The sequence below is a fragment of the Bactrocera neohumeralis genome, chromosome 4 (genome assembly GCF_024586455.1).
Source record: "Bactrocera neohumeralis isolate Rockhampton chromosome 4, APGP_CSIRO_Bneo_wtdbg2-racon-allhic-juicebox.fasta_v2, whole genome shotgun sequence".
Classification (NCBI taxonomy): Eukaryota; Metazoa; Arthropoda; class Insecta; order Diptera; family Tephritidae; genus Bactrocera; species Bactrocera neohumeralis.
Genome location: NC_065921.1, coordinates 25,739,536 through 25,756,169, shown reverse-complemented (window position 1 = coordinate 25,756,169; position 16,634 = coordinate 25,739,536). Strand labels below are relative to the sequence as shown.

At 33.8% G+C, this 16,634-nt stretch overlaps 1 protein-coding gene and 1 long non-coding RNA gene across 5 annotated transcripts in view; one reads left to right on the top strand and one right to left on the bottom strand.

Moving 5' to 3' along the window:
* The window catches only part of LOC126756471 (keratin, type II cytoskeletal 6A), a 276,027-nt gene that overhangs the window by 89,421 nt on the left and 169,972 nt on the right, over positions 1-16,634 (top strand). The window lies entirely within an intron of this gene.
* LOC126756485 (uncharacterized) overlaps positions 1-16,634 on the bottom strand; it is a 164,810-nt gene that overhangs the window by 40,751 nt on the left and 107,425 nt on the right. Inside the window, exon 3 of the long non-coding RNA XR_007666587.1 lies at positions 3,997-4,077. This is a non-coding gene — a long non-coding RNA (uncharacterized LOC126756485). The remainder of the gene's footprint in view (positions 1-3,996; positions 4,078-16,634) is intronic.

The following is a 16,634-nucleotide window of genomic DNA, read 5'->3' as shown; positions in this document are numbered from 1 at the left end:
ATTTTCGATTGGAATCTTTGTATTATATCGATACAAAGTTCAACTAGGTCGTATCCCACAGTTAAATGTTATACATCCAAATCGGTTTTTTTTATATTGAAGCACTTCGTTGTCTAGGCGAAGTTTAGAGATTTTATTTAAAAGCCAATTTACGGTTGCGGCTCTTATCTTCATGCAAGTTATTTTACTCGATATATGTTTTCGCCACGTGAGCCTTCGATCTAGGTGAAGATAAGTTACTTCATTCGCTTGTGATAGTAAAATATTGATTTTAGCGAATATGTAGCATGCTTACTCTTTTGTTCACTCACATTTATATGCCAGTTGGATAGCAATTCTTCGACAGAACTTAAGTGCTCGGCTAATATTCTTGATGCTATAATGTGGTATTTGTTACGGCTCACTAAAGCTTGTCATCCGCAAAAGTTGATGTCAGTACATTATTAGCTGTTGGAATGTCTGCTGTATATATTATGTACAGAGCCCTTTTTTCTCGTTCTTCTGATATGAAGTCTGCTACTTTAACTGTAAATTTCCTGTTTCTTAAATATGACTCCAAAGTTTTATGCAATTCGTAAGGTAAAACATTTTTGATTTTCCGTAAACGGCCTTCATGCTAGATCTGACGCTTGAACCACGTTTAGGAGTATAGCTGAACAGTACTCTCTGTGCTCAAATGCTTTTCTTATTTCGTTAGTAATTCTATTTACTTGCTCTATCGTGCAATGTTTTACACGAAACCCGAATTGGTTCGTTGATACTGTATTATTTTCGTGGCGGAAAGAAGACATCTTTGATAGTAACTCCGTTCTCAAATATCTTAGAAAGAAAGGCTAGAGTACTAATTGGTCTGTCTTCATACAGACTTTTATAAGTCTTTTCCAGGTTTATCTAACAAGATAATCTGCGACTTTTTCCATGGCATTGGATAGTATACGAAACTAAGAATTTCACTGAAGAGTAAAGAGCGCACCTCTACAGCAATATTTGGTAACTCAATTAGCATTTTTTTGGAAATACTATCATTTTTTTTATTTTTTTATTCAAGTTAAATTTACAATTTTTTGGAAATACTATCATGAACTGGATATATTAATTTTGCCACGAAGTTCATAACAACCTGAAAGAAAAGTCAGAAACGACTACCAGCTTTGCGGATTTTTCCAAATTTACCGCATTTTTCAAGCCTGTTGAAGGTCTTGCGGATTTATATCCGGATTTTATCGTACACCCGGATTTTGAACAATTGATGTCAAAAAATCTAAACGATTGCTTCAAAACGGCGCAAATCTTATAAATTTTTCTGAGAACGTCATTGCTAAAACACTTGGCTACTAAGTTCGAAATTAGTATTAGTAGTTTCGAAATTAGTTGATAAAATTCGAGTACTTCCACATTCTTTTGCTAATTTAGAGAGAATTTTCTACCAAATTAAATTAGAAAACTAAAAAAGCTCTACAATTTGTTAACAGAGACAATTTCAGCAATTATTCACAGTAAAACTTTCGTTAAAAATCGATTTTCAATATGAACTATGCAAAGTTTTACAAAGGCCTGAAGAAAGACTTCTAAAAATAATCATAACAATTGGGAGCCTCATTATTTTTAAAACATTTAAATTAGTGCTTATATGGAAAACTCATCGCTTTCATCGATTTAATATGCGACTGTCATATAATGTGGATGTATCGAAAATCGCAGTAAAGTATAAAGCACAGTGTAGTGTATGATCAAGTAGTTGCTTCTATGACTTTGAGAAATCTGACTCTAGTAATGACCGAGTTGAGCGCAAAATCTTTAATTACTATATCTACTGGCAAAAATAAATTTACTTTAAAATGCACTGACAGCTCAAACTATCTTCGAAATATTTACTTCCTTTTGATGCTCTACCAATACTGCCATTTTAATAAAGTTTAGTGGCGTTTGTATTATAATAAATTCCAAAGAGTGTTTTTTTTCTTATTCGAACGAACTTAATAAACACCGTAAACAATGAAACAAAGCGCCGTGCCGTAAACGTCATAATGCGATTAGCGCTGGAACGTAAACCAAATGTTTAACAAATTGCTGTTTAGCATGAAAGAAAAAACAAACACCAAAAACTGCATAGTGAAGGGTACCAACAACAATTGTTTATTGTTTAAAGCAAAAATCTCGACTGTGGGGCGTGGGTGAGTGCACAAATTTGCCTTCAACGCAATGAGTGTATAAATATACCTCTACATCTACATACAAATGTTTACGTGCACAATGGTTGCTTGGTCAACCATCGCACAAAGTCAGTGGTCAGTTGTCCCAAGTGTCGAAAATATGCGAAAATATTTAAATTAACAAACTGATATTTTGACAAAATTTATATATTTCACATACGCATGTTAGGCTTTGGGGAATGTGGCATGTGACACTGCTGCCATACAAAGTCGTCGCGTAGAATTTGCTCAAATGAGTGCGTATTTTGGCTTAGAGATTTATGCACTCTTGTTTCGCCGGTCTGACACTGAGTGAGGGTGAAATGTGGAAATGAAATTTGGGTTGGCAGTTGACATGGCAGCACTGGCTGAAGCACTGAACCGCTGTACGGAGTGGCAGCGTTGGAGAAGTGTGGTTGCATTGCTGATCTAATGCAGTTCAATTAATTCTATGCCATGTTGAAATTTGGTAAACATATGAACGCTGTTAATGTTTAGGCATATGAATTATTTGATGATGGTAAAAAGGTTGAATTCGTTCAAATATTTTTAGAATATATATATTTGTAAGTCATGGAATTTAAGAAAAAAAAAAAAGAAAAAAGAGAAAATCTTAATTTATATATCAATCCTTTTGAAATTTTCTTTAAACTTAAAAACACTGAGCTGATCCAGAAAGAAGTATATAACAGTTTTGAACAGAGATTTGGCAGAATTCAAAAGCCAAAAACTTCAAAACATGCCTTTCAAATGCATCAACCACCTCTTCAGGTGTCGAAAAACGTTGACCTCTTAATTTATTTTTTTCGTACATGAATAAAGAAGTCATTCGGTACCAAGTCTTGACTATATCGTAGATGACTCATCAAATTGATGTTCTGAGTACTCAAAAATGCCGTTGCTATAGTCGATATGTAAGAGCTGGCATTGTCGTGGTGAAGAGTGATAATTCTTCGGCTTTCGAGCTCATACGCGTAAACCCCAATTCATCATTTGTCACGATGTCATAGACTTGCTTCTAGGCACCAAAATTTTGTTAAAATTTCTCTCGCCCAATCGACACTAGCCCTTTTTTGACCGATCGACAAATTGTATGGGCTCCAATGTGATATTTTTTACAATCAAATGCCTATGCAATATTGAATGTGTGCTGGTTCCACTAATGCCATCAATTGTCTCAATCTTACCATAGGTCACATAACGATCTTGCAATATCGGTTTGCGCAGGGCATCAATAGTTTCCGAAACAAAGCTGCTTTTGGACGACCTTTCTGAAATTCGTCTTGGAGTGAATTCACCATACCATCGACAAACAAGTGCACTTGATGGAGCTTCATCGTCAAAAATTGAATTCGGTTCATCTAGGCATCCCCTGATGAGTTAATCCACGTCAAAAGTTGTAAAAAATAATCGCGCGAAATTTTTTTGGTCCAGAAGAATATTTTAAGTTACTGTAAACAACACAAATAGCGCTCGTATGTCAAAGACTTCTGATGCATACTATCAAAAATGTCATTACGATAAAATTGTCGGCTTCCAGAGTACAACACTAGGGTTGCCAAATCCCGAAATGTACCTAATGTATACCAACGTATAGTTTTTTTAACGTTTCAAAATAAAACGTCCAAAATATTAACTGCTAAAGACGTTTTAACAAAGATACGTTTATGGTATATAGGTATTATCAGAACTTATTGAAAGTAGACTACTCAGCATGTATTATCAGCTACATGAAGAGTTAGGCCTTCATACTAAATTATTAATGAAATAATATAATTAAATATAAAGAATAAAAGGGACTTACCAACATATAGGAGGACGCTACTGTATTCTTATTTGTTGTGACCTAAACATAACCAACACTGAATTAGTAAATCAGCCGCTTCTGAAAAAGATCAGAGAAATAGATTGGGTTATTCGTATGGAATTGACAAAGAATTTGGCAACAATATAAAAATAATAATTCTATCTTTTTATGAGTGGTTCTTTGTTATCAAATCCTAAATCTAAGATTTATCAGCACATAACTTGAATTATTCTAAAAGGAATGCCTCCAAAATCAAAAAAATAATGTTCTTATATTCCTCATATTCTTAGGTTTCTATTGAATGGCTTATAGCTGCGCCAATCTTTGTCAGCCTTTTTGACTCTTAAACATTGAATTGCTTTCTAAAAGATCTTTTTTACGGATAACAGTTTTCAATATTTTTTTTTCATACCTATATCTTGCCAAATATGATGGCAAGCCGTCTATTTATATATCTCATTATGTTATGAAAAGAAATACTGTTCTCTAAAAAAATTCCTAAAATGCAAAAATTTAAATCAAAACCACACTTGTTGCTTCATACACATGCCGCAATTCCAGTTAAACTCATTCATGCACTTGTTTCACTAACTGCCCAGCTCTTAATGTCTTTCGTTGATTTATTATCATAATTTCTTCGCGCCTTTATTTCATGTTTTGTCTCTACAATCATTAATATTTCGGCTTTATTTTTCAACATTTATATCATATTTCCTACTCGCATATTTACTTAGCCTTACTTTTTACGACACTTTATCCTCTCGAGCCTTGCTGAACCTTAGTCAGTTTACATTGCATTCTTGTTTTTTTTATCTTTTTGTATTTTTAATAACCAACATTCATAAAATGTTGAAGAAAAATTGTTTTATAAATGATTGCAAGGGGTAAAGTGCTTGAAAAAGTGCGCAAAAGGAGCGCAAATTAATTCCAGTTAAGTGGATTATCAACTTCGAAGTCAGTTCCCTTCGCCAAAATAATAACTCAATGAAGTGCTTGTCATTATGAGGCGTTAAGTACATACTATATAACTAGCTTATGTAAGTGAAAGATAAAAAGCTGAAGAAGAAACTGTGGCATAAAGCAATCTTTTATTTTATTTAGGCCATTGAGGAAATGGCATGCTGTATGGAGGCGTGATTTTATGCGAGTTTAAAAAAATTACCAACCATTGGGATACTGAAAGGACTCTAGACGGAATTAAAAGACATTTCGTGAATATTGTGAAATGTAGAAAATACCATTAACATTCATTGTTGAAATCGAAATTTTATAAATAAATTGGCTTGAAAATAGTACAGAAAATTTTTATTTATAATGACTTTCAAAGATCGAAATGAATATCCATAACATAAAATCGCATTAATGCCACTAAAGTGTAGTTAAGACTATAAAACACTAGCAGAAGTAAGTTTAGATAGCTGATCGAAGATCGCACATGGTCTGGTATATGTAATCTTTTGTGAAGCGCTTAACTCTTTTACCTTAATAACTTACCACAATAATAAGTTTTTATATTCACCATAAAGTCAGGCTTGAAGTTAAGGTGGCGTCAACCTTATATCTTGTCAAATTAGACTAAAGGCGTTAAGATAAACTGAATGAAAAGCATTTTCAGAGCATTTAGGTTTCACTGAGACTTCAGTTCAGAAGAAAAATTCGACAGGAGGATAGGTGAAGTAGGCTTTAATCTACTTTCAGAAACGACAATCATACAAAGATACAGGCTTTCTTCTCACTCTAATTTAAATTTTGCTTTTTCGTGTGCCAAACTGTTTGGGAAACTCTCCAACCCTTAATCTCGCTCACTATTTCTTTCGGGAATTTATAGGATTGCCTAGTTAGCTTAATATTATGAACCAGGAGCAGAGAACGCTTGCAAAGACAAGTGAATCGTGGATTTATACGTCTGAGTCCAAAAGTAAGCAGAAGTTAATATATACAGCTACGGTCAAATTCTTAGTAGTGTGCCAATGTAGAAGACGAACTGTTAAAAAACCATAAGATATCGCTTTTATAAAAAAAATACTTTTTACCATAAAAGCCCTAACAGTAAGTAAAACAAATCACAACAAAAAACTCATTGTTTAACTAGTTTCAATGAATTATAAATATATGAAAAAAATTATGAGGAATTTCGGCGTTCAAAAGCTTAATAGTGTAACAAATTAAACCCGAAATTTCGCCAAAACATAGTAAAATTTTTTGTTTTTACTTTTTTTTCTAATTGGATATTGTCTTTTATTGAAATTAAAATTTAGTTGTGTGACCTTTATTTTTTAATATTGCAGCACATCGTCGTGGCATTGAGTCAACGAGTTTTTGGCATATTTCGATGGAAATAGACTCCCTGCGTTCTTCACAGCATCTTATAGGTGCGTGATCGATGTTGACTTACATTGGGTTACCGTCTCCCTGACATCAGTCAACAAATTTTTTGTGGGGTTCATGTCAGCAGACTGTGGAGGCCATTCCATTACCTTGTCATTGGTTTGCTCAAGCCACCTTTTAGCAACTTTACTTGTGCGCTTGGCATCGTTGTCCTGCTGGAACGTCCAAACAAGCGGAATTTCTTCACTGGTATACGGCAGCATGGTTTTCTGGAGTATTTCGACATATGGATCATCAGTCATGCTTTCTTTGATCTAATAAATGGGTCATATACCTTGCCAAGAAAAACATGCCCAAACCATGATACTCGCACCACTATGTTTTACCGTTTTTGTTGTATATTTCGGCTGGTATTCGGTATTGTGTGGACGTCTTACATATTGACACGATCTTTTTCCGCCATACTTAACAATTTTCGATTCGTCCGACCATAAAATGTTCCACCATTTAGTCAAAGACCAATTAAAATATCCTTTAGCGAATCAAAGTCTTTGTTCAACATGTGTTTTAAACAATAACGGCCGTTTTTATGGATCGGGGGCCCCCAAGTCATGATCACACAAATGCCGGCATTTAATTTAAATACTTATAGGTACACTAAAGGCGCCTTTTACCTCTGTAGCAGCCGCATATGGAATCTGCCTTCGGTATCTGACAATGGAGTTGACTTCTCTTACTGCCATTCCTGGCTTACTCCCACGTTTTTTATTACTTGATTGATACCTGATAGCATTAAATACCATTGTTGGTGAGCAACTAAGAATATTTTGGACTTCGACATTAGTTTTGCCCTCGGAAAGCAATTTTTTTATCAGGGCGCATTTCTCATGCGTACAATTCTTATTTTTCGACATTTCTAAATGAATAAAAGTAAAATTTTAAAACCGAAAACTTCAATTAAATAAATGAATTTCACTGTTATTTTTAAATTTTCACAAAAAATTTCGGACATTTTTAATTTTTCAAACACTTTTTTCACGCACTACTAAGATTTTGACTGACCGAAAACGCGTTGCAAATAAAAAGTCCCGCAATTGTAACAAAAACAACAAGTCAAGCGAAACAAGTTGTTGCATGTTTTCATGTCAACTTCTGAAGCTAACTTATTTTGAAATGCATTCCAACAAAAAAGTTGTAATAAAAAAGTATGATCACATATATTAAATGAATACCTAGCAGTACTAAGAATTTGACCGCAACTGTATATATGTATATATATATATATGTTTGCGTGTATGTTTGCTAAAAGTAGCAACAGCAACTATACAAATGTTAATGCCCAACTTGACCTCAACTTTCAGAGCTGTGCGTTTAGTTGCCACCGATGCCAACTTCATGCTGCATAAAGTGTTTCATAAATAACAATAAAAGTCGAAGAGTTCATACATAAACACATACATATATACACTACATTGTGTTTTATTGATACCGAACCGCCAAACTGGCCGTCAACGTCGCGAGCAACAAAGCGCTGCGCCAACTTGCCGCAAGATGCGCAACAATTGAACCTGTCCAAGCGCTGTGTTGCACGTCCAACACATAACGGTGCATGTACAAATTCGGCTTTTATTGCAGCTTCCATTTGTTGTTTTTGCTATTATAATTTGCAGTGCTGTTGTTGTCGTTGCACACAACAACGGGTGATAAAGTGAAAGATGGCCTGCAGTCAAAGCCACCGCAGCGAAAGAGAGCAGAAAAAAAGCAAATAAAGGTAACAAAGAAAGAAAAAAATAAAAATAAAAATAACAACACTAAAACCATTGTAAAGCTGTAGTTAAAAGCAAACAAGAAAAATAAATAAATATTAAATCAGTGCTGCCTCAGCAGTGAAGAAATCAACCGCAAAGCTACAAACCACCGCTACACCGCTTATTGGCGTTGTAATTGTTGTTGCGCGCGCGCTGTTTCGAGCCGCTCATTTGTTTGCCGAGTTGGTAATGGCAAGTTCGCGACCGGCAGTTCAACACCATCAGCGGCCAGCTACGGCGTCTGCCGCCAAGCGACGCAACCGCATTGACTTATGAATTGAATTATGGGAAGTAAAACAATTTGGGTGGGCAAGCAGCGTTGAGCGCGTTGTGCGCATGCGCCACATACTGACCACAGTCGCTGCTGTTGCGGCCGCTTTTGTTATTGCTGTTGTTGTTGTGCGCATAAATTGCTGTTTTGTTTTTCGTATTTTATTTATGCATAAAATGCGGTTGCCAGCAATTCACCGGAATATAATTCAGTTCACTTCATTTTCTGCTCGTTTTTTTCCTCTTAATTTTTCTTCTTCTTCTTGTTTGCCACTGCAAGTTGTTGCCGTTTGGCTTTTTATGGTCATAAAATGAAAGGCCAATACGCAGAAAATATGGGCGCAAATCAACAAAGCGAAATGCAACACATAATTGTACGCTGCGCGACACAAAACAGCGAAATATTGCAATGCAAAAAGCGCAAAGCGACAACAAAAACCAAAACAAGTAAAAATTTTGTTGCATTGCAGCAAGAAGCGCGGCAAAGTGCCTGCGCATGCGTAATAAGTGGGTGCCGAATTTTTTCCTGCCGCCATTCTTTATTTGGCATTTAAACCGTTCGAGATTTGTAAACGCCGATTGAATGCCTTTCTTCGTGTTTCATTCGATTTCGGTTTTTGTTTTTTGCTTTGCATTCATAATTTCTTGTAAAGTACCAGCAGGGAGTTGTTGTTGCATGCTGCTAGCAAACACATTATTAAATTATGGAAATTCCGCGAAATTTCATTTTCGAATTTGCAGATTTAATGATTGATATTGAAATGCGATTGTCGTGCCACAGCAGTGGCGTTGGTATTTGCCGTTTTTCGTGGGAATTCAGCGGAACTTTAAGCGAGTTTTAACACAAGTTTTGTTGTAACTGATAATTTTCATTTACTTAACGTTTTGCTGAGGCTCTTTAACATATATTAAAGATATTATCTATGGACGAATGATCCGATCACTATAAAATTTTCTGCATATTCTGTTAATAGTTCTCCATGCAATGATGTATTAGTTTAGACAGTCAACAGCTGCCAAAATTGTGGTAAAAAAATATTGTCGATTTTTGATTTATTTTTTCAACGATAAGATGATACATATATCTTCTAGTAGACTGTTAGGTTTTAGCCAATCCATCCATCCTTACAAAAATTTACAGTTTATTTTGAAAGACAGGCGATTTGCATTTTATATCTAGGTATTAAAGAACAAAAATAAATAAATTATTTTTTATTGTTTTACAAATATTCTCCATTAAAATCTATACTTTTTGCGTGCGTTCGAGCCAATTGTCGAATAACACTTGCCACTAAATTAAGCCTTATCGAGCAACTCAGCAGATTTGATCAAAAAACAGATTTTTTCCACCTCAGCTGCCCAGTGTTTCTTATGTTGAAGTATTGGAAAGTTGTGGCAGTCATATCGTCTCTGAAAGCGGGACATTCGCAGAGCTACAAAGATAATGTTCCAGTGTTTCATCACCCTCCACGCATACTCTGCATTACGCCGAATCTAGTTTTCTAAAGTTAGAGATTTAAAGTGATGTACCCTATGTTGTCCCTATAATATTACTAAGTTCCCTATTGTCAAGGAGTAGAAGTTGATTGGCCTGTTTACCATCGACACTACCCCATAATAACTTTGTGGTATGTTCTTTGTTGCTAGTGTTTTCAGAGCTGAGGTGCTCCTTTAGTTGCGATTGCTTCAAAGAACCCTTGAAACAGCTGAATGGTCTGGGACAGCTTAGAATAATTGTGTTCCCTGAGTGCGCCAACTCGTCTACCTTGCTGTTTCCCTCCATTCTTATACGACTGGTTATATAGATACTTCGATAACATTAACCGAGTTACCTACTGAGAATCTAGCTATTGCCTGTTGCATAACCTAACGTATGAGACTTAGTATTGTTTAGCTTTAAATGCCTCTTGGCGATCCACTAAATGCTTTATGAACTTGCTGATTGAATCAGAAGCCCACTTGTCACTGTCTCAAACTAAGCAAATGCCCACTATGGAAATTAATTTCAATATTAATTCTTAAACTGTTTCGCCTTATCGCTTTAGCTCGCCTTCACATGGATGTTTTTTAGCTACCCAAAGGATACTTGCTCTAAGACCGGAAGTCGTGAGCTGCTGGAGCCATATGCAAAAGAATCGTTTCTGGCCATTACCAAGTGAATGCCGCTCAAAGAACTTTCCTCACATGCATGAACTTCTACACATGATTCCATCCTCAATATTGATTATTTTAGTTGGAAATATTTTATTAAGTGAGCTTGGATGTCTTACACATGTACCTAAGTCTATGCAATACCACATAGCTACATATCGTCCCACTGTTTCAGCCATTCGTTGAGGCTACTTTGTCTTTCTTGTTTCATCTCTTCTTTCGTTAAGAGAGTGCCAGTGTTTTTCGTTTCATCTAATACTTGCTGAATTTCCAAACGAACCGGTGCTGGATCTAAATCGATATACTTCTGGCTCAATTAATTATTTGCCCTTTGGAAAATCCATATCATTGGAATGCTAGGAGCTGTAACTATACTGAGGTACTAAATACCGTTTATTTTTCGTTTTTTTGTTTAATTTTCGTTACGTACTTTGTAAGAAAAATGTTTTCCTTGGAAGAAAGTGTGTCTTTTTGGGTATTACAAACTTCATCTTAATAAACATCCATATATTGATACCCACAAGTTTATTATGAGATCGGCACTAAACGCAATGCACAGCTTAGTTAACTTTTTAGCCAAATAATTTAGAAGTAATTAGAATTCTTAGATTCTCTGTGAGAGATGCTTAGAATTTTTCTAAAATTTGTAAAACAGTTTTCTATAAAACACACATAATATAATAATGCATATTTCAATGCGAATGCTCAGCGCAAATCGACACTAACTACTTTCAGTAACAAAAGCAAGAGTCAAGCCAACAGCTTACAGCTGCCTCATAAACTAACGCCTACATAATCCGTTAATCTACCGCCAATAACAAAAACTCCAAACAAGACGCCATAAAACCATAAAAACCGCACTTGCCAAGGCAATAGAAGCATTCGAAAATAATTGTATAAAATTGAAATAAAATAATTAAAACAACAACAGCAAACAATGCAGGCAGTCTGCAAAAAAATTGGCCCGTGTGCTGTGGCACTCTACGCGCCGATTGTTGGTTAATGAAAAATGCTACCGAAACAAAAGACTGCAGACACAAACTTCGCCAACAAATGGACGCGGACGCGTGTCGGCGACAGTAACTGCCACGACGGCGGCGGCAAGTGCTGGTGAATGTTGTTTGTGTGACAATATTGTTGGAAATATAGATAGATGTATGTCTGTATGTATGTCTGTATATATATACTAATATAAATATAATATACATATATTTACATATAATATTTTTGTACATGTAAATTATACATTATTGTTGTATGCTCACGTGTGGCACACTTGTGCGCTGGCGTTATTTGAATTATGTTTACTGTTACATATTTTCACCTACTTATTCATATTTTCTGCAAGTGATATGCAAACACACATATACAAACTTGTATATATGTGTGCTCGCAGTAAAATGCACCAGATTAAGAGCATAATGCAGTTTGCTATTTGTCTTTCTGGCACTCCTTCAAGGTAGTAAAAATTTATAACCCAAACAAGAAAAATAGAACAAATAAAAAATAAATAAAAAACACAAAAACAAAGAGCAAAAAAAATTGAAAATTATCAAATAAATTTGAAATCCAATAAGCGCCAAGAGTTGAATTTTTAATCAAAAAAATAACAAATCGAAAAAAAAATTCTTTGCGTGACAATCTCTTGAGCAGTTTTTCGGCAGTGTGTTGTTGTTGTAAGCAAAAACAAAAGGTTTCTTTTTTTATTATTTTTTTACTAATTTTTCATTGGTTCATTGGCAAAACAAATAAAAGTCGTCACGCCACTATGGCAGGCGCCCGACAGACGCTACCTTGAGGGCTGGGAACTTATTGCGTGTACCACGAACACTCTGCCAAGCCACAACAAATACACTACAATGTTAGAACTTATTTTTACTGTAAAAAAGACGAAAAAAAAGTTTGTTTATTATTTGCAGTAAGTCAAAAAGGTCTATAAGTTCAGAATATTTTTTTAATAGAGTTGCCAACTAATTTTTATTTCAATTAAATTTATTAATCAGTAAATATTAGTATAGAATAATCTCTTATAATATAGTTAGTGATTATAAGTTCTATACGAAATTCTATGAAAATTTTCTGAAGGAGGTTGCCAGACTGTGTATAAATCGTAAAACATACTTTTTAACATAGTGTTCTTTAAAATTTACTTGTCAGTTAGAGTTGCAACTCTTTAGGAACAAACTATATATTTAGAAAAAATATTTAAAAAGTTATCCATATTTAAGATTCTTAGCAACACTACAAAGAGGTAGATATGTGCTAGGGTCAAAACTGAAGTAAAATTGATAACACACTATTTTAGATTAACAAAAAAATCATTACGATGTTTTTTAAGTAAAAATCACGTCGACAAAAACGAAAAATTTGCAGATTTTTTTTTTCTTAGAAATCTTTTAATTTTATTGTTCCAAAATTTTTAAAAACTGAGTATAAGTAAAAATATTTATTTCGAAAGGAACTACAGCCGATCTTCGAGAGCTCTTCTCCAAAAAAGCATTTTGCGGTGACCACTATATTTCAGAACTGAATCCTCTGAAATTAAAAACCAAACAGATTTCGTGAAAGTAATGCTAAGTCTAGTGATTATTCGAAAGAATAAGCAAAATAAAAAATTTTGACAAAATGGCAGTTTTCCAAAAAAAAAATAAATTTTTTACCAAAATTTCGACCTTAAATTGTTTATAAAAACAAAAAAAAAGAATATTAATCGCTGAGAAAAAATCTTCGATTAATTACTAAAAAATTATTTAAGAAGCTCGAGATAAAGTTTGAGACTAAACGGTTTAGCCGTTTTCGAGCAATGTTGGTCACCGGCTTTGAAATCACCATTTTGGGAAAAAAACTAATGAAATCAAATAAAAATACATTTAATAAGAAAGTATAAAAAAAAAATTGTTAGACAAATATACTTGAATTTGTATAAAAAAAAATAGAATTATGACTTTTTTACATTTACAACAACTTTTTTTTTTGAAATTCGAGTTGCCATCACAATATTTTCAATAATATAAATTATTCATATTTAATAAAATTGTACAACCGAAAATACAAAATTAATTTTTCTGTTATTAAAAATGCAGCCGTAGATCTCCCATTTTCACCCTTCCTTTTTACAGTTCTTTTCATGAAGTTGGCTACACTAGTACATATTGGATATGAGTTAATTTCAAAATGTCACGAATATACATTTTAGCTATAACCAATAGGTTGCAACATATTTTTGATTTCCTCGGGTGAAAAACAGCCTTTTTCAACAATTATTTTCTCATATAAAAAATTAAATATTTTATTAGAATTTTTTATTTTTACAAACATACACTTTTTACAAAGAAATTCTAAATTTTTTGAAAAAAAATATTTTTTTAACGCGGCAATTGCGACACCATTTACGCTGACACCTCGGAAAAAATATTTGCCCGCATTAGCAGGATAACTCCTTACAGGATCATCTGAATTGCACGAAGAAAAAAAAATTGAATATTGGATTTTTTTTAATTTAATTTTGCTAAATTCATAACGCGTCCAAGTGCTTCAATATTTTTCTTACCATAAAGTGTGTTTAACTCATTCTAGCGTTGAAGAATAGGGTTGCCATCAATTATTTGAATTTAAATATCAATCATATATATTATTCAGTATTCTAAAGTTTAAAATCAGAAAAATTAGAAAATGGGCGAATCTATATTTCCGGCTAAACTACCATCAGCCGTTTTCAAACCATAAAAATTCAACCACGCCTTCTTTATCCCGACTTCACATTGTCCGCAAATTATTTTTCCCTTAATATTTTTCTTGTATATTTTCATTTTCAATCTAGTATGAATTTCTTTATTTTTAATAGATATATAATAAAAATTTAAACTTTTAAAATAAATATAAATTGTTTAAATCTTTGTTTTGTATGCATTACTGTATGCATATACATATATATATTTTCTATGCAGGCATATCCGATTTCTTGCTCACTTTTAAGTACATTATAAAACAATAAAAGAAACTTGTTGATAATTATGTGTGAAATTATTTTGGCTACGCTGCTGCTTTGTAATTTCTTGAAGTTCAATCTGCGCAATAAAGATTGTTGAAAGATTTCTTCATATTGTGTGAATTTTGTGGTTTCTAGTTTATGTTGTTTAAGCGCACCCTTGACATTAATAATCACTGAATTTGCCGAAAGATTTATGAGTTAGAATGTGTGTTGATTAGACAACAGCATAAAACAATAGAAGAAAAACATACAAAATCAGCAATTAATGCTCAGTGAATGAACTGAGGCATATGGGCTGGGTAAGCTTTTATGCCGATTTTAAATATTTATATATACTCGTAAATAGTGAATAACTCTGGAATTCAGTAAATTTTTGAGTTGGTTGGATATGTTTGTGGAAAATATCTAAGAAACACTTTAGGGTATATTTATACTACATATTTTAAGGTTACACAATGTCATTTTGAAAGAAAAAAATAAAGGATTTTTCGAGTTACACGCGACCTACGAAGGCGCTATATTATGCTTGCTCTGGGAGAACATTATAACTGCCGACGAGACATACATAAGTATGGTTTTACGAATTTGAAATGGAAGGGAAAAAACAAGCCGAAACCAAAAAAACACGTCAAAGCCGCCCAAAAATCAAAATGTTGCTTATTGTTTTTTCTGATATTCGTTGTTTGGTGTATCATGAATTTAATCCCGAGGAACAGGCGGTCAATAAGGAATTCTGTTTGGTTGTAAAGAGGAGTTTGCGTGAGAACAACCGTTGAAAACGTCCGGTGTTATGGAAGAACAATTCATGGATTTTACACCATGTTAATCAACCATCGCATTGTACCAAGATTGTGAACGAATTTAAAGCCAAAAACGCAAGGAATACCATCGATCAGCTAACGTATTCACCAGAATTTGCTTGGTGCGATTTTTTCTTGCTCCCCAAACAGAAATTGGATATCCGTGGAACCCGTTTTCAGTCGTTCGAAGAGATAAAACAAAATTCGCTGAAGGAGCTGAAGGCCATCTCAAAAAGTGCTTACGAAAAGTGTTTCGAGGACTGGGGATTTCTTTGAAGGTGATAAAATAAATATTGATAAATAATTAAATATTTTCGCTTTGTATACAGTTTCGGATACTTTTTTGTCACAATGTTTATATACTACATTATGTGGTTATTTTTCTTGTATTTCGAACGAATGTAACATGAACTTGAATGTGTGTATAAATTAGCTGCAGTGTTTCTCCATTACAAAAGACTTAGACTTTTTTCTTTGATGTGTGTGTCTCAATGCACTATTCTTGTATCTTCTGGAAAAATATGTTTCAGATGTGCATTATCATAACTATTTAAAGCATATTTTATTCTGTCTTTGACAAAGCGACTATAATAGTTAATGAGCATAACTAATAATCTGATTTTAATAGCAGCACATTCATATGCAAAGGTTGTCGCTTAAATACAATAAATAAAAATTATGAATAACTCAATGATTATGCATATTTTTGTAATAAAACGAAACTTAAATGCAAGTGTATTCTAAACAGTTGAACCAAAATAGTTATTTGCATTCTATTATTATTGCCAACACTGTGCTACAAATGGATGGCCAACTTTTGAATCGACTTAGCATGTAATGAATATTCTCCCATTTGAATACTGATAAATATATACACACCTAACTAATAATTTTACACATGATCAATATGCAGCATTGAAAAGCAACAACAATCGCTGTAAATGTGCTGCATTGCCAGCAACAACAACAGTACCAATGTCACAAACCGAACTGTGAGACCAAGGAAAGTGTTTTGGCTGCTGCTGCTCATCTCCAACTGTTTGCCTTTGCGCATTTTCGAGCGCAATTAAATCGAAATCAAAATATTACACAATATGACAGACAAAGTCGTCGAATGGAGGACAATTTAACAAGCGGGACAATCGCGCATATATTTACATATGTTGGCCAGTAATGCTATTTATACTCAGACATAAGAGAGCAGTGTTTATTTGTTGATGTTTGCCAGCAAATGCGTCTGTTAATTTATTCACGTGTGAGTTATGGCTCGACTCAATGAATTCAACA